This window comes from Somniosus microcephalus, unplaced genomic scaffold, assembly GCF_052327205.1.
Source record: "Somniosus microcephalus isolate GS21.2 unplaced genomic scaffold, FLI_Smic_1.0 unresolved_chr1, whole genome shotgun sequence".
NCBI lineage: Eukaryota > Metazoa > Chordata > Chondrichthyes > Squaliformes > Somniosidae > Somniosus > Somniosus microcephalus.
This window is the reverse complement of record NW_028225179.1, coordinates 13,086,498-13,105,018: the sequence shown is the minus strand read 5'-3', so window position 1 is coordinate 13,105,018 and position 18,521 is coordinate 13,086,498.

Sequence of the window (18,521 nt, the reverse complement as noted above, 5' to 3'; positions counted from 1 at the left end):
CAATCAGCTTAATGTAAGCAAAAGGCCTTCCACTGCTTCAGTTGAGGGACTGTCAAAAATTGTCGGTTTGAAGCCAGATTCGGAACAGAAGAAGTGTCGCCCAGTTAGTTAAACGACCGCAGCAGAACTCGAACCTGCAATCTTCTGATAACTGAAAAACTCGCTAACCGAATTCAGACGCCTTACCCATTAGGCCACGCAGCCGCAGATGCTGCTAAGCTTCTTTTTATGGGGAGAATTGTGAGCAGATTCAAGGAAACTGCTCGCAAAAAGAAGCGGATTGAGGAAAAGTTAAACATTTTAATGAATGAACAGGACTTCTGCGAGCTGGGTTTGCACCAGCGCAGGGAATCGCAATGCAACTTGAAGCACAGCATCGGCGGCTCGTTGGTCTAGGGGTATGATTCTCGCTTAGGGAATTTCCATGGCTTAAATTGCGAGAGGTGCCGGGTTCAAATCTCGGACAAGCCCCGCCGCATTTAGTTGAATTCAACACCTCGGTCATGAAAACTGAAATCGTTCTCCTTTAAAAAAAACGGAATGATCCGGGACTGTGAGCTCTGCCATTTCAAACAGAAACAGAATGATCCGGGACTGTGAGCACTCTCTTTTTAAACAGACCCAGAGTGATTAACAACTGACCACGACCCATTCCATTATAGACAGGCCTGATTTTCAATGCTTATGAAATCGATGGCAACATAAATCGGACTGTTTCTATAACAGGCGGCCAATTACGATGACCGCTTTTCTGTTGGATGACAAATTGAAGGTTTACTCCATTATAATTTTTCCCTTTATCTCCGTCATTTCTCTCCAGTCAAATGAACTGAGTCTAGGTGTCAGCCGTGGCTCAGCGGCAGCAAAGTCAAGCACCACTCCAGAGACTTGAGCACATAATCCAGGCTGACACTCCAGTGCAGTACTGATGTAGTGCTGCACTGTTGGTGCCTCCGTCTTTCTAGTAAGACGTTAAACCGGGCCCTCCGATCCCATGAGAGCATGCCGAAAAGAACGAGGATGTCTCGCCCATTATTTATATCGCAACCAAAGACACCAAAACAGAAAATCTCGTCATTAAGGTTGATAAATATTTTTGAAATTACATTGCCTCCTAAAGGAGAAATTTCTGTTTCTGCTCCCTTATCATTTGCCTCTGTTCCCGCTACTCTTTCATTCGGTGACAATCTCAGCAGAAGAAAGGAGGAGTTTGACAATCTCCGAATCGCGATCACTGCTCCACCTTCATACAAGAAGTTGAAGAATTCAGTGATCTCTTTTAATTTTAACAGCATATGAGTAATGCAAGCGGCACAGACCAGGAGCATCAGAGAGGTTCTGACGATGTTGCATTTGAAAGCTTATTTTAAGCAAGATTCAGTTAAATGCTCGGAAAGTGTACCAGTATCAGACGTAATAACGATGAGGATGGGATCCGAACCCTCGTGTACAGAGCACAACTAAATTAACAGTCCATCGCCTTAATTTCTCGGCCACCTCCTCTCAACCATTCACTGCTCTCAGTCATTCCATTTCCTGCTTTTTGCATTTAAGCAGAAATACCCTGAAAGAAAGTCCACTTCACTGCTTATCCTGCCCGTGCACACAGATCTACAATGTTGAAAATGTACAATCAGCTTAATGTAAGCAAAAGTCCTTCCGCTGCTTCAGTTGAGGGACTGTTAGAAATGGTGGGTTTGAAGAGAGATTCAGAACAGAAAAAGTGTCGCCCAGTTAATTAAACGACCGCGGCAGAACTCGAACCTGCAATCTTCTGATAACTGTAAAACTCGCAACCGAAGTCAGAAACTTTATCCAATTGGCCACGCGGCCGCTGATGATAGTGAACCACTTTTTATGGGGAGAATTGTGAGCAGATTTAAGGAAACTGCTCGCAAAAAGAAGTCATTAACAACTGACCACTCATAACTCTTGTGCCAAATCCTATTGCATTTAATACAGACTTTTTTTTTAATTATTCATTGATGGGATGTGGGCGTCGCTGGCTGGTTGGCCTGCATTTAGTGCCTATCCCCAATTGCCCTTGAGAAGATGGTGATGAGCCACCTTCTTGAACCGGTGCAGTCCATATTGTGCAGGTACTCCCACAATGCTTTTCGGAAGGGAGTTCCAGGATTTTGGCCCAGCGGCAGTGAAGGAACGGCGATACAGGTCCAAGTACGGATGGTGTGTGGCTTGGTGGGGAACTTGTAGGTGGTGATATTCCGATGCGTCTGCTGCCCTTGTCCTTCTAAGTGGTAGAGGTCACAGGTTTGGAAGGTGCTGTTGAAGGAGCTTTGGCGAGTTGCTGCAGCGCATCTTGCAGATGGTACACACTGCAGCCACAATGTGCCGGTGGTGGAGGGAGTGAACGTTGAAGGTGGTGGATGGAGTGCCAATCAAGCGGGCTGCCTTATCTTGAATGGTGTCGAGCTTCTTGAGTGTTGTTGGAGCTGCACTCATCCAGGCAAGTGGAGAGTATTCCATCACACTCCTGACTTGTGCCTTGTAGATGGTGGAAAGGCTTTGGGGAGTCAGGAGGTGAGACACTCGCCGCAGAATTCCCAGCCTCTGGCCTGCTCTTGTAGCCACAGTATTTATATGGCTGGTCCAGTTCAGTTTCTGATCAATGGTAACCCCCAGAATGTTGATCGTGGGGGATTCAGCGATGGTAATGCCATTGAATGTCAAGGGGTGATGGTTAGAGTCTCGCTTGTTGGAGATGGTCATTGCGTGGCAGTTGTGTGGTGCGAATGTTACTTGCCACTTGTCAGCCCAAGTCTGAATGTTGTCCAGGTCTTGCTGCATATGGACATGGACTGCATCATTATCCAACGAGTCTCGAATGTTGCTGAACAGTGTGCAATCATCAGCGAACATCACCACTTCTGACCTTATGATGGAGGGAAGGTCATTGATGAAACAGCTGAAGATGGTTGGGCCTAGGACACTGCCCTGAGGAACTCCTGCAGTGATGTCATGTGATTGAGATGAATGTCCCCCAACAACCACAGCCAACTTCCTTTGTACTAGGTATGATTCCAACCAATGGAGAGTTTTCCCCTTGATTCCCATTGACTTCAGTTTTGCTAGGGCTCCTTGATGCCATACTCGATCAAATGCAGCCTTGATGTCAAGGGCAGTGACTCTCACGTCACCTCTTGAGTTCAGCTCTTTTGTCCATGTTTGGACCAAGGCTGTAATGAGGTCAGGAGCTGAGTGGCCCTGGAGGAGCCCAAACTGGGTGTCAGTTAGTAGGTTATTGCTGAGTAAGAGCCGCTTGATGGCACTGTCAAGGACACCTTCCATCACTTTGCTGATGATTGAGAGTAGACTGATGGGACGGTAATTGGCTGGGTTGGATATGTCCTGCTTTTTGTAGACAGCACATACTTGGGCAATTTTCCACATTGCCGGGTAGATACCAGTGTTGTAGCTGTACTGGAACAGCTTGGCTAGGGGCGCAGCTTGTTCTGGAGCACAAGTCTTTAGTACTATTGCCGTAATGTTGTCAGGGCCCAGAGCCTTTGCAGTATCCAGTGTCTTCAGCCGTTTCTTGACATCACGTGGAGTGAATTGAATGGGCTGAAGACTGGCATCTGTGATGCTGGGGACCTCAGTAGGAGGCCGAGATGAATCATCCACTCGGCACTTCTGGCTGAAGATAGTTGCAAATGCTTCAGCCTTGTCTTTGCACTCACGTGCTGGGCTCCACCATCATTGAGGATGGGGTATGTTTGGAGCCTCCTCCTCCTGTTAACTGTTTAATTGTCCACCACCACTCACGACTGGATGTGGCAGTACTGCAGAGCTTTGATTTGATCCGATGGTTGTGAGATCGCTTAGCTCTGCCATCTCCTTTACTGCAGCTATCTGTTCCTCCAAGGCAGCCACTTTAACTTTCTGCTGGTTGTCTACCTCGGTCGCCCATCTGATCAGTTCATCAAAGGTCTGCATGGTGACCAAACCAGTTTTCAGTATGGCCTGATGGGCACCACACAGCCCTTCCTTGTACATTTAAAAACATGCCAAATTGTCTTGTTGTGGTGCTATTATACCTGAGTGGGCTACAAAACTAGTCCACTTCCGTTCTCCATAGTCATGGGCGGACTCCCCTTTCCCCTGACTAATTCCCATGACTTGTCCCTAGTTTACTGGTACAAATCCTAAAACGTGCGGAACTGCGGTCCTAAATGCTATATAATCCATATCTCGTTGCTGCTTTGTAGGGGCTACATTTTGATACCATGTTCCGTCCCTATATTGTTGAGGTAATTGACCCCACATATCTTCACTCATTTTTGCCCTCACTACTCCATCAGCATCCCGGTTTTTGAAGTTCTGACCTATTCTCATTTCTCTTAGTTTCTGTCAGAATATGGCATTACTCTGTCGGGGCTTTAGTTCCGGCAGTATTTGAAGCAACTTTAATTTATCTCCTGGGGAGAAAGGTACGTAAGTGTTTTTTATCTGAACTGGTACTGCTGGGATGGTAATGGTGCCTGGGGTGCCCCTACCAGTGTAGGCACCGCCGGGGTGCCCGGAATAAATTCCACCTTAATCGGTGCCGCTTTTATGTCATCATATGGGGGCGGGATATCCCCATCATTACAGTCGAGGTCATGTTCAGCCCCTTTTTGGCTTAGCACCTCCCAGTCTATCCTGTCCTTGAATACTCTTTTCACCTCTGATGGCGCTACAGGATCTGTTGCCATTACTGGTACTTCGGTACAATTTTCGCGCCCATTTTTGGTCCAAATTCGAGCATGGCTACTCAACTCATAATATGCGCGAGCCACTAAATTGATGGCCTTTTCTTCATTTAATTTTGTTTCTTTAGCTTACCATTCTCTTTGTTTGGCTGGTGGGTCATTCGGTTGCCAATGGTTATTAACAATTTTGTCAATTAATCTTTTATTTTTGTCCGCTAAATAGCGTGTCAGAGACCCCACTGGTCCCCACTCGAGTTTTTCACTTTCCATGGTTAATTGTTGTCAGCAGTACGTCCCGTACTTTACTCTCGCAGAGTGAGACAGTACTTGAAACTACAGTTGTCAGAGGTACCATCTTTGCTTTACTCTCGCAGAGTGAGATGTTACTTGCAAACGCAGTTGTCAGAGGTACCTCCCTTATTTACTCTCACAGAGTGAGTCCATCCTGGCAACAATTTTGTTCGGGTAATTTGTTGTCTGATGTATTCTGAGCACTACTTTCAACTGGAGTTGTCAGAGGTATGCTTAAACTTTCTGCATTGCTTGCAACTCGAGTTGTCAGAGTTATGCTTTAGACTTTTTCTCCAAAGTTAACGCACTACTTGCAACACATACCACGCCTACACTTCCGCGCATTTCACCTGCACCCCAAGACCGCTTGACATATCGATTCAAATATTTTATTTCTTTGATTCAAAAGGGGCGGTGGACATGAGACGGTGTTGCCTTGCCCTAACTGTATGTGGCTTTTTAAAGTACTCACGTTTTTGGCTCAGCTTCACTCGCCCATGCTTCCCGTCCGTGAGGATCCTGTTCATGATGCCAATAGATGTGGAGCATTTTAAACAAACACTTGACACAAGGTTTTCGGATCGATAATCAAGTCTTCTTTATTACACTGGTGGGGAGACAGTCTGCTCTGTCTTAGCCAGACTTCACCAAATTGGTACAGCAAACACTACATTTTTATACATTAAAACACATATGCCCTGCTCGCTCAGAATTCATTCCTGCCACCTGATTGGACCTTGGCCGTATGCATTTTCACTGATTGTTTGCCTATGCTGCATAACATTAAAGTACCACTTTTATTATCGTAAACCTTTATGTCCGTTATCCCCCACGCTTTTGCTGCACCTATGATCTTTGCTTATGCCAGATAGGGTCTCATCAACATTGTACTTCTGACTCATTGTCCTCCTTTCCTGCCTCTCTAGGCCTCTTTACTTCCAACTCATTGTTTTACTTTCCTGCCAGAACAGAACTTACATCCTCTAGGCCTCTTATGGTTTCCACATCTGACTATTTGCAATTGTCTGTAAGTGACACAGTATGCAGTTCTAACACTACCGCTTAGGTTATCTCAACTGCCAGTTCAGCAATTTAGAAAAAGCTTACTACTGCAATGACTTGTTAGATTATTTTCTTTATTACACCATTCAGTGAAACTGCCAGCGATGTCACTTTAACTCTTTCCCCACTGCAGAAGGAACCATTTATTTAATATCAACATTTATAAACGGGCCATGCTGGGACATCCTGGCAGGATCTGTGGGGAGAGGAAGGCAGAGTTAAGGTTTCAGCTCGATGACCATCTGTTCCTACAAATAAACATCACGCATATGTTAGTAGTTTTTAAACAGTAAAAAAGAGAACTTGCACTGCTATAGCACCTTTCACGACCGTCGGACGTCCCAGTTGCTCACCAATGCTCAGTTTGAGTCCCGACAGGACCACTAGGTTCCAGACCACATTACAGCCTTGATTCTAACATGGACAAAGGAGCTGAATTCTAAAGGCGAGGTGAGAGTGATTGCTCTTAGCAGCAAAACAGCATTAGACCAAGTGTTGCATCAAGGAGTCCGAGTAAAATTGAAGTCACTGGAACTTGTGGGTGGACACAGGGGAAAGTCGACTGTTGGAGACATACCTAGCAGAAAGGAAGATACTTGTGGATGTTGGAGGCGAATCATGTCAGCACCGGGACATCACTGCAGGAGTTAATCTTCACCTGCTTCATCAATGACCTTCCTTCTATCATAAGGTCAGGCCTGGGGATGTTCAGCGATGATTGCACAATGTTCAGTTCCATTCTCGTCTTATCAGGTAATGAAGCAATCCTGGCCTGCATGCAGCAAGACCTGCACAACATTCAGGCTTGGGCTGATATGTTGTAAGTAACTAGCGCGCTACACAAGTGCCAAATCTTCTTCCACCGCACCTCCCAAAACCGCGACCTGTACCTCCTAGAAGGACAAGAGCAGTTAGTGCATGGGAACACCTCCAGCTGCAAGTTCCCATCCAAGGAATGCAACATCCTGACTTGGAAATATATCATCGTTCCTTCATTGTCGCTGGGTCAAAATCCGGGATCTCCATCCCTAAAAGCAACGTGGGTACCTTCACCTCACGGACTGCAGTGTTTCAGAAAGGCGCTCATCACCACCTTTTCAAGGGCAATTAGGGATGTGCAATAAATTCTGATGTTGCCAGCGACACCCACATCCCATCAATGGTGATTTTTTTTAAATTGCTTTACAGAAAATGAAGTACCTTTTGAAGCGTAGTCACTGCTTATAATATAGGAAAACACGGCAGCCGATTTCTGCACAGCAAGATCCCACTGTGATGTTGGCTGTCGGACACAGCTATGCCCAGGACACCTAGGAGAACTCAGTACCTCTTAGACTCAAAGAACCTTAGAAATTTACAGCACAGAAGGAGGGTGATAGGCTCTGGCTGAAAGACCGACCCAGCCTAATCCCACTTTCCAGCTATTGGTCCGTAGCCTTGCAGTTTACGGTACATCAAGTGAACATCCAAGTACTTTTCAAATATGACGTGGGTTCCTGCTCTACCACCATTTGAGGTAGAGAGTTACAGACCCCCACCACCCTTTGGGTGAAAAAAGTTCTCCCCAACTTCCCTCTAATTCTTCTACCAATTACTTTAAATCTATTCCTCCTTGTTATTAACCTCTCTGCTAACTGAAATGGATGCTTCCTATCCACTCTAGCTCGGCCCCTCATTATTTTATACACCTGAATTAAGTCTCACCTCCGCCTCCTCTGTTCCAAAGAAAGCAACTCCAGCCTATCCAATCTTTCCTCAGAGCCAAAATTCTCCAGTCCTGGCAACACCCAGAGGACAACAGTCGAAATGTAATTGGCAAAATAACCAGAGGGGAGATGAGGAGTTTTTCTTTTTTACATTACGAGTTATTATAATCTGTAATGCTCTGCCTGAAATGGTGGTGGATGCAGCTTCAATAGTAAGTTTCAAAAGGGAATTGGATAAATACTTGAATTGGAAAATTGTGCAGGTGTATGGGGAAAGAGCTGGGAATAATTGGATTGCTCTTTCAAGAGCACGACGGGGCAAATGGCCTCATTCTGTGATGTATGATTCTGTGATTCTCTGAAAGGTTTTATTAAAGGGTTCATCTAAATGAGGCGGTTATTTGCCGGCTCCACTATATCATTTTATTGCTGTATACAAGTATCTGTTCTGTTTTCCCTCAACCTCAACTCAAGCTCTGAGTACTGCGCGGTGGTCAAGTGGTAAGGCGTCCGTCTCATAAACCAAATATCACCCCCAACTGTGCCTGGGACGGTTTTATCATATTTAATTCGACATTTTTAAGGTTTCTCCTTTTTTATCTCTATCAAAATCATTCTTAATTTTGAACAAAGCTATCAACAATCTTCTTGACATTCACTGCTCTAAGGAGCAAAATCCCAGCTTCTCCAGTCTCTTCGCATAAATGAGGTCCCCCATCCCTGGCACCATTCCAGTAAATCTATTCTGGACTCTCTACAAGGCCTTGAGTTCTTTCCTAAAGTGTGCTGCCCAGAATTGAACGCAATACTCCAGCTGAGGCTTCACCAGTGCTTTATACATGTTCAGCATAATTTCCTTGCTTTTATGCTCTTATCATCTATTAATAAAAGAAAGGAACCCTAATCATTTCTAACATCCTTCTCACCTTGTCCTGCCACCTTCAAAGATTTGTGTGCACACACCCAATGTCTCCCTGTTCCTGCACCCTCTTTATAATTGTACCATTTAGAGCTGGTTAATAAATTGCAGGGGAGAGCATTGTGAGCAATTTAGGGGCCAGTGATCTCCAGAGGGAGCCGATAAAAGGAAATAATCGGCCCCATTAAATTAGTATCATTTAGTTTACATTGCCTCTCCTCATTCTTCCGACCAAAATATATCCCTTTGCACTTACCTACGTTAACTTTCATCTGCCATGTGTCTGCCCATTTCAACAATCTCTATCTGTTCATACTCCCTCTTTGTAGCTCTTACTATATGCTCTTACTATCTGTGCTTTGTATCTTTCCCATTTGCCAGGATCTGTGCTATGTTTAGCTTTTTTGTATGTTTTTTATTTTATTTTACCGCTGTCTTTCTCTTACCTCTTTAGTCGTCCATGCCTGTTTTTTTGTCCAGTAGAGTTCTTGCCCCACAGGGGTATAAACTGATTCTGTACCATGTTAAATTTATTTTGAACACCTCCCACTGATCTTCAGTCATTTTACCTATTAACAGATTTGCCCAGTTTAATGTGGACAGTCTCTCCCTCATCCCGTTGAAGTCCGCCCCACCCAAATCTAGAATCTTAGTAGTTGTTTCGCGTTTCTTCCTTTCAAACACTATGTTGAACTCGATCATGTTATGATCACTATTAAATAAATGTTCATGCACCTTTAGTCTGTTGAATAAATCTGACTCATTACTCATTACTAAATCAAATATGGCCTGCCCGCGTGTTTTTTCTAAGGCATATTGTTGTAGAAAACTATTCCGGACGCACTCAATAAATTAATTAACTATCTGACAGGTGCGAGTCTGCTTATCGCTATCTATAGGAAAATTTAAATCCTCCATTAAAACCACTCTGCTTTTCCTACACGCTTGTCTAATTTCTGCATTTATAAAATCTAACATTTCACAGCTGCGACCAGGGGGCCTCTACCCAACTTCCACTACAGTCTTAATTCTTTTCCTAGCTCTTAATTCTACCCATAAAGTCTCCATAGCCTACTTATCTCTCATTATATCCTCTCTTAGCATTGTAGTGATTTCATGCTTAATCACGAAGACTACGACTCCCCCTGTACCATTTCCCTATCTTTCCTGTTGACTTCCAGCAGAACTTCCACCACTCTGTATTACCGCCAACTTGATATGAAGGCTACAATTCCATGAACCTTTCATTTTATGTTGTACCTGTCCAGTAGTTTAAAGGAATTACTCTACGTTAAGTTTTTATATTTTCTGCTCCTCCAGAGTTCCTAACTCCTCACCTTTTTGAATAGACTCTGATTTGTATTACTCAGGTCTAAAGTGGATGATCTCACAGTTCTCCACGTTGAACTCCATCGGCCACAGTTTGGCCCACTCACTTAATCTATCAATGTTCCTTTGGAACTTTCTGCTCCCACCTACACTACTTACTGTGCCACCTAACTTAATGCCATCAGCAAACTTGGTTATAGGATGGACGTCATCGAAATGTGAAAGAGGGCTGGGAATGGGAATAGATCTGCGGGCTGAGCAGACAGGACATTGGAATTCAGAATGTATAAAGTGCAGTCTCCAATGCTCCACTTATCTAAATCAGACTGAAAGTAATTTGTAATACATCATCGATCCATATTGGTCGCTGTAACCTGAGGTTGTAGCTCGGTGTTTCAGTTTGGAAAGGGTTGTGTTTCTGTGGCACAATCGGTTGACAAGGTCAGCTTTCAGCTCAAATAATTGATGGTTCCATTAACGATCGAGTAATCTTTATCTTATTGTCTCACAGTTTCAGTTGTCAACGAATGAACACAAATGTGATGCAAACATTGCCAGCTGGGCCCGGTTGATATTCCCAACATTTACCCTGCGGTCGGATAGCATGCACATCAAAAATATTAAAAAGCCTGAGACTGGCTTCACGGAAATCAGAATTCATCTTAGCAGACTAGGCCCCGAAAGGACGGATGGGAGGCCACACTGGTTGCAGGAGAGCTGGTTCACTGTGACATGGATATTTCCGCAGTGAGCCACACCAGGCTCTCTCCGTGTTTCTACAATGAATGTCACACTGTTTATTTTGGAAAAGCAAAATGATATTCACATTCTCACTGGTTTCAGTTGATTTGTGAGAGATCATTATAAGATCCTGCAGGGCTGCCTCGATTAATAATAACTGTTTTAAGCTGAATTTGAGACACGGCAGCAAATCTATCATTTTGTTGCTGTTTTCCAGAGCCCAGAATGAGTGAGGCCGTGAAAAGCAGCTCTCTTCAATAACCCGCTGCTGGTAAATAGCAGCGAATGTGGCCTCAGACAGCGCATTACAGCCCATCTCTGGGGAACAAGGTCCCACTGAAGCAGAGTTGTGCAGAGCTTTACATCTCACGCCTATAGGTGACACCATGGAGATCGATATCATAGAATCATAGAATGATAGAATATTACAGCACAGTAGGGGGCATTCGGCCCATCGAGCCTTTGAAAGAGTGAACCAATTAATCCCACTCCCCTGCGGGTTCCCCATAGCCCAGCATATTTTTTTATTTCCAAGTGTTTATCTAATTACCTTTTAAATGTTAGTATTGAATCTGCTTCCACTACCCCTTCAGGCAATGCATTATAGATCATAAAAATTCACTGTATTAATGTTTCCTCCTGTCACTTCTTTTTCCGTTCCAAATACCGTACATCTGTGAATTCAGGTCACTCACCCTCTGGTCACTGGAAACAGATTGTTCTTCTTAACTCTCCCCAAATCCTTCAAGTTTTTAATCACCTCCCTCAAATCCCCCCTTAAGCTTCTCTGCTCTAACGAGAACAACCCAGCTTCTTTAGTCTCTGCACATAACTGAAGCCTTTGATCACTGGTACCATTCTAGTAAATCTCCACTGCAGACTCTCTGAGGGCTTGACATCCTTCCTCATGGTGCTGCCCAGAATTGGCCACAATACTCCAGCTTGGGCCTAATTAGGTTTTTATGAAGTTTGAACATAAATTCCTTGCTTTTTTGCTCTATTCCCCGATTTATAAAGTCAAGGACCGCGATGCCCTCCTTGCAGCCTTCTCAACTTGTTCTACCACCCCAAATACTTGTGACCGTACACCCCCAGGTCGTTCTGTTCCTGCACCCACTTTAAACGTAACACGTGGTTTATTTTCACTCTCCTGATACTTCCTACCAAAATTAATTCGTCAAATTTCATCTGCCATGACCATTTCGCCGGTCTGTCTATGTCCTCCTGAAATCTGCCAATAACATTCTTGTGGCGGTTCCACCGGGTGTCCCTTACATATATTATACATAATTCACTTTAACATACTTATGTATGTATATAACTTACCTCTTTGGGCCGTTACCCCTTTAACATACCTGTTTGGACCGTTGCCACTTTAAGGATGCGACATAATGCACTGACATTACATCACGCAGCACGTGACGCACCTAAACGCGTCGGCCGCCGGCCTAGTTCGGCCGTCCGCTCCCTCGACGGTCACAACAGCCGGCAACAGTGCCGGGTGCCTCTCGCGCTCGGACTTCGGCCGCAACGGCCAGACTCAGTGCTGGGTAAACGCGCCGACGTATCGGCGCAGATCATGTGACCGCCCCAAGCGCGGGCAAACGCTCTGACGTCACGACGCGGTCCCGTGACGCCCGAACCGCGGGAAAACACTGCCGAGCGTGATGACATCATCACGCAACCCACAGGACTGCGGACTTAGTCCTCGTGGTGTCCCCGCTGGGTTAAGACCTACCTACCGGCTCTCCTGCATCCAACTCCATTGTCTGCTGTATAACATCTGTTTCCTGCATTAAATAACTTATTGATTGTTCTCCTGGCGTCCAACTCGATTATTTAGCAGTCATTCATTCAATACCTACCTAGGTGAACACGAACTGCTGCATTGGTGACCCCAACCACGAAGACTCGTTCCCTGCCGACGATTCACCAGCCCGTCAGCCTGCTGGTTGTGTGACCTACCACACTTTTCAGCGAGGCGGAGAAGCGTGCCGCCCTCTCAGCAGTTTTTCCACTAAGTCAACAACAAAAAGCGTTGCCATCCTCCAGGCAGTTTACCGCTACCGAAATTCACAACAACCCGGACTGTTGCCGTCCTTTCTCCAGTTTTCTCCTTAACAAACGCAAACAGCTACTGACGCTGCAAACATCGAGGACGGGTCCAACGGGCATCCCGCGGCTATGATCTGCCACGGGAAAGTTGCTGTTTTCACCGATCACTGATCAATGCAGCAACTTTTCACCCTCCGTTGTGTTATCATCGTAGCACTATGGCACGCACCGGTCTGTGTGTTCCAGCCTCCCGAACGATACGCTCACCTGTCGGCGAGTTCACCGACCTCGCCTGTCAAGTCCTTCTGGATCGATCATTTGGCGTTCCTGCAGAGTTTGTCAGAACAAGGACTTGTTTCAACATCAACGGAGACATCGCCCACGTCCGCCCAACCTGCCCGTCACTCTGATAAGGCCGGCTGTTTCGCACGTCTCCATGGTCCTTCGCCTGATGGATATGTTTTATTTGCGACAACATGCGTAAGGATCAGCTTATGACCAGCATCTTCAAACCTGGCCTGCCAAGTCGAGACAGCATGCCCGCCGAGACCATTAGCTCATCAGACCATCTCATCTTTCGACTTTCATTAAAGTGAATTCTGGTGGGGGTGCATGTGGCGGTTCCAGCGGGTGTCCCTTACTAAGTATATACATAATTCCCTTTAACTTACCTTTGTATGTGCATAACTTACCTGTTTGGGCTGTTGCCCCTTTAACATACCTGTTTGGGCCGTTGCCCCTTTAAGGACGCGTCCTAATGCGCTGCCATCACGTCATGCATCACGTGACGCACGCGCGGCAGCCGCCAACCCGGCTCGGCCTCCCGTGACGGCAGCCGGCACAGCTCGGCCTACTGCGCCCGCGACTTCGGCCGCATCGGCCAGCTGCAGTGCCGGGTGTCACAGAGTCATAGAGTTTTACAGCACAGAAAGAGGCCCTTCGGTCCATCGTGTCTGCGCCGTCCATCAATCCCTGTCCAGTCTAATCCCATTTTCCAGCATTTGGTCCATAGCCTTGTAGCAATGGCATTTCAAGTGCTCATCCAAATGCTTCTTGAATGTTGTGAGGGTTCCTGCCTCTACCACCCTTTCAGGCAGTGAGTTCCAGATTCCAACCACCCTCTGGGTGAAAAAGTTCCTCCTCAAATCGCCTCTAAATCTCTTGCCACTTACCCTGAATCTATGCCCCCTTGTTATTGACCCCCCTACTAAGGGGAAAAGTTCCTCTTTATCTACCCTATCTATGCCCCCTCATCATTTTGTACACCTCAATCAGGTCCCCCCTCAGCCTTCTTTGCTCCAAGGAAAACAACCCCAGCCTGTTTCGCCTTTCTTCATAGCTGAGGCGCTCCATCCCAGGTAACATCCTGGTGAATCTTCTCTGCACCCTCTCCAAAGCAATCACATCCTTCCTATAGTGAGGCGACCAGAACTGCACACATTACTCCAGCTGTGGCCTCACCAGCGTTTTGTACAGCTCCATCATAACCTCCCTGCTCTTATATTCTATGCCTCGGCTAATGAAGGCAAGTATCCCATATGCCTTTTTAACCACCTTATCTGCCTGTTCCGCTGCCTTCAGGGATCTATGTACATGTACACCAAGGTCCCTCTGACCCTCTGTACTTCCTCGGGTCCTATCACTCATTGTGTATTCCCTTGCCTTATTTGTCCATCCAAAATGCATCACCTCGCACTTTTCAGGGTTAAATTCCATTTGCCACTTTTCTGCCCATCTGACCAACCCGTTTATATCGTCCTGTAGCCTGAGGCTTTCCTCCTCGCAATTTACCACACCACCAATTTTCGTGTCATCTGCGAATTTAGTGATCATACCTTTTACATTCTCATCCAAATCATTTATGTAGATCACAAACAGCAAGGGACCCAGCACCGATCCCTGAGGTACCCCACTGGACACAGGCTTCCAGTCACAAAAACAACCTTCGACCATCACCCTCTGCCTCCTGCCACTCAGCCAGTTTAGGATCCAATGCGCCAAGGCACCCTGGATCCCATGGGCTCTTACCTTCTTGACCAGTCTCCTATGCGGGACTTTGTCAAAAGCTTTACTGAAGTCCATGTAAACCACATCCACAGCATTCCCCTCATCCACACACCTAGTCACCCCCTCGAAAAATTCAATCAGATTGGTCAGACATGATTTACCCGTGACAAAGCCATGCTGACTATCCCCAATTATCCTTGCCTCTCCAAGTGGTGACTAATTTTGTCCCTCAGAATTTTTTCCAATAATTTCCCTACCACAGATGTTAGGCTCACTGGCCTGTAATTCCCTGGTTTATCCCTGCTACCCTTCTTGAATAATGGTACTACGTTAGCTGTTCTCCAGTCCTCTGGTACATCCCCTGTGGCCAGAGAGGTTCTGAAAATTTGTGTCAGAGCCCCTGCAATCTCCTCCTTTGCCTCACACAACAGCCTGGGATACATCTCGTCCGGGCCTGGGGATTTATCCACTTTTTGGCCTGGTAAAACCGCTAGTACCTCCTCCCTCTCGATGCTAATATGTTCAAGTATGTCACAGTCCCCTTGCCCGATTTCTACGCCTACATCGTCTTTCTCCATATTGAACACAGATGCAAAACATTCATTTAAAACCCCACCTGCATCATCTGGCTCTACACACAGATTGCCACTTTGGTCCCTAATCGGCCCTACCCTTTCCCTGGTTATCCTCTTGCCCTTAATAAACTTATAAAACATCTTAGGATTTTCCTTTATCTTGCTCGCCAGTGTTATTTCATGGCCCCTCCTCGCCCTCCTAATTTCTCTTTTAAGTATGCCCCTGCACTTTTTATACTCTGTCTTTAGTCTTTTGTAACTGCCAAAAGCCCCCCTTTTTTCCCTAATGCATTTTTGTATATCCCTTGTCATCCAAGGTTCCCTTTGCTTGTTGGTCCCACCCTTGACCTTTACAGGAACATGTTGGCGTTGTACTCTCTCTATTTGCCTTCTGAAAGTCTCTCACTGTTTTGACGTGGATTTTCCAATAAGTAGCTGCTCCCAGTCCACTTTGGCCAGATCCTGCCTTATCATATTAAATTGGCCTTCCCCCAATTTAGAACCCTTATTTCCAGGCCGTCTTTGTCTTTTTCCATGACCACCTTAAATCTCACCGAATTATGGTCACTGTCGCCAAAATGCTCTCCTACTGACACTTCCACCACTTGCCCGGCTACATTCGCTAGAATTAGGTCCATTACCGCCCCCTCTCTTGTAGGACTTTCCACATGTTGGCTCAAAAAGCTCTCCTGGATGCACTTTAAGAATTCTGCACCCTCTAACCCTTTCACACTCTGACTATCCCAATTAATATTGGTGAAGTTGAAATCCCCCACTATTATTACCCTATTATTTTCGCACTTCTCTGAGATTTGCCTACATATCTGTTCCTCTATCTCCCCCTGACTGTTTGGGGGCCTATAGTACACTCCCAGCAAAGTGCTTGCCCCCTTTTTGTTTTTAAGTTCTACCCATATGGCCTCATTAGAGGAACCCGCTAATATATCGTCCCTCCTTACAGCAGTAATTGACTCCTTAATTAATATTGCAACACCCCCTCCCCTTTTACACCCCCCTTTGTCTCGCCTGAAGATTCTATACCCCGGAATATTGAGCTGCCAGTCCTGACCCTCCCTCAACCATGTCTCCGTGATAGCAACAATATCGTTCTCCCATGTTTTCAACAACAACTTCAGTTCATCCACCTTATTTGCAAGACTCCTTGCATTAAAATAAATGCCTTCCAGCCCTGCCATATTCCCTTTTGCCTTTACATATTTGCTCTGCCTTCCCAGCTGACTTGTTTTTTCCTCCGTATTTGGCTGTAAATCACCCCCTACTATAGCTCCACTCTCTATCCCATCCCCCTGCCAAGTTAGTTTAAACCCCCCCCAGCAGTGCTGGCAAACCTCCCAGCAAGGATATTGGTTCCCCTCTGGTTCGGGTGTAAACCGTCCGACTTGTACAAGTCCCACCTTTCCCAGAAGCAGACCCAGTGATCCAGGAAACTAAAGCCCTCCCTCCTGCACCATCCCTTTAGCCACGCATTCATCTGTTCTATCTTCCTATTCCTATACTCACTAGCACGTGGTACCGGGAGTAATCCAGAGATTACAACCTTTGAGGTCCTGCTCTTTAATCTTCCACCTAGCTCCCTAAATTCTTGCTGCAGGACCTCATCCCTCTTTTTACCTATGTCGTTGGTACCTATGTGGACCACGACCTCTGGCTGTTCACCCTCCCCCTCCAGAATGCCCTGCAGCCGCTCAGTGACATACTTGACCCTGGCACCAGGGAGGCAACAAACCATCCTGGATTCACGTCTACGGCCACAGAAACGCCTATCTGTTCCCCTTACTATAGAATCCCCCACCACTATTGCTCTCCCACTCTTTTTCCTCCCTTCCTGGGCAGCAGGAGCACCCCCAGTGCCAGGAAGTTGGCTGCTGCTGCCTTCCCCTGGTGAGTCATCCCCCTCAACAGTATCCAAATCGGTATACCTGTTTGAGAGGGGAATGGTCACAGGGGTCTCCTGCACTACCTGCCTGCTTCTATTGCTCCGCCTGGTGGTCACCCATTTCCTATCTTCCTGTGCAGCCCTTACCTGCGGTGTGACCAACTCACTAAACGTGTTATCCACGACACTCTCAGCATTGTGAATGCTCAACAACCCATCCACCCGCAGCTCCAGTGCCTTAATGCGGTCTGCTAGTAGCTGCAGATGGATGCATCTCCAGCACACGTGGTCATCAGGGGCACCGGCAGTGTCCCTCAATTCCCACATAGAGCAAGAGGAGCATATCACGGGGCTGGGCTCTCCTGGCATGACCTTCCCTTTAATTAATTTAAATTAATTTACTATCACCAATTAAAGATATCTCTAAGGCGCTTGTATGGTCTACCAACAGTCCCTGCTATACCAGAAAAGAACCTAGTAACTATAAACTACAGAGTTAAAGTTTAAAAAAGAGAAATACTCACCAACCAATCACTTACCTGCTCCCTGGCGACGTCACACTCTGATTACTTTTTACCTCTCTCCCCGTTGGTATGCCTCAACTCCCTGTTCCGTGCTCCGACTGGTCTCGGGCCTCGCTGGTCGCTGGTTTTTATACCGGGCTCCGCACCTCCCTGCTCCGTGCTCCAACTGGTCTCGGGCCTCGCTGGTCGCCGGTTTTTATACCGGGCTCCTCACCTCCCTGCTCCGTGCTCCGACTGGTCTCGGGCCTCGCTGGTCGCCGATTTTTTTACCGGGCTCCGCACCTCCCTGCTCCGTGCTCCGACTTGTCTCGGGCCTCGCTGGTCGCCGGTTTTTATACCGGGCTCCTCACCTCCCTGCTCCGTGTTCCGACTGGTCTCGGGCCTCGCTGGTCGCCGGTTTTTATACCGGGCTCCTCACATCCCTGCTCCGTGCTCCGACTGGTCTCGGGCCTCGCTGGTCGCCGGTTTTTATACCAGGCTCTCAAGGGATCGGAGGACCCGGTTTAATGTCTTACTAGAAAGACGGAGGCACCAACAGTGCAGCACAACCTCAGTACCGCACTGCAGTGTCAGCCTGGATTATGTGTTCAAGTCTCTGGAGTGGTGCTTGACTTTGCTGCCGCAGACCCACGGCTGACACCTACACTCAGTTCATTTGGCTGGAGAGAAATGACGGAGATAAAGGGAAAAATTATAATGGAGT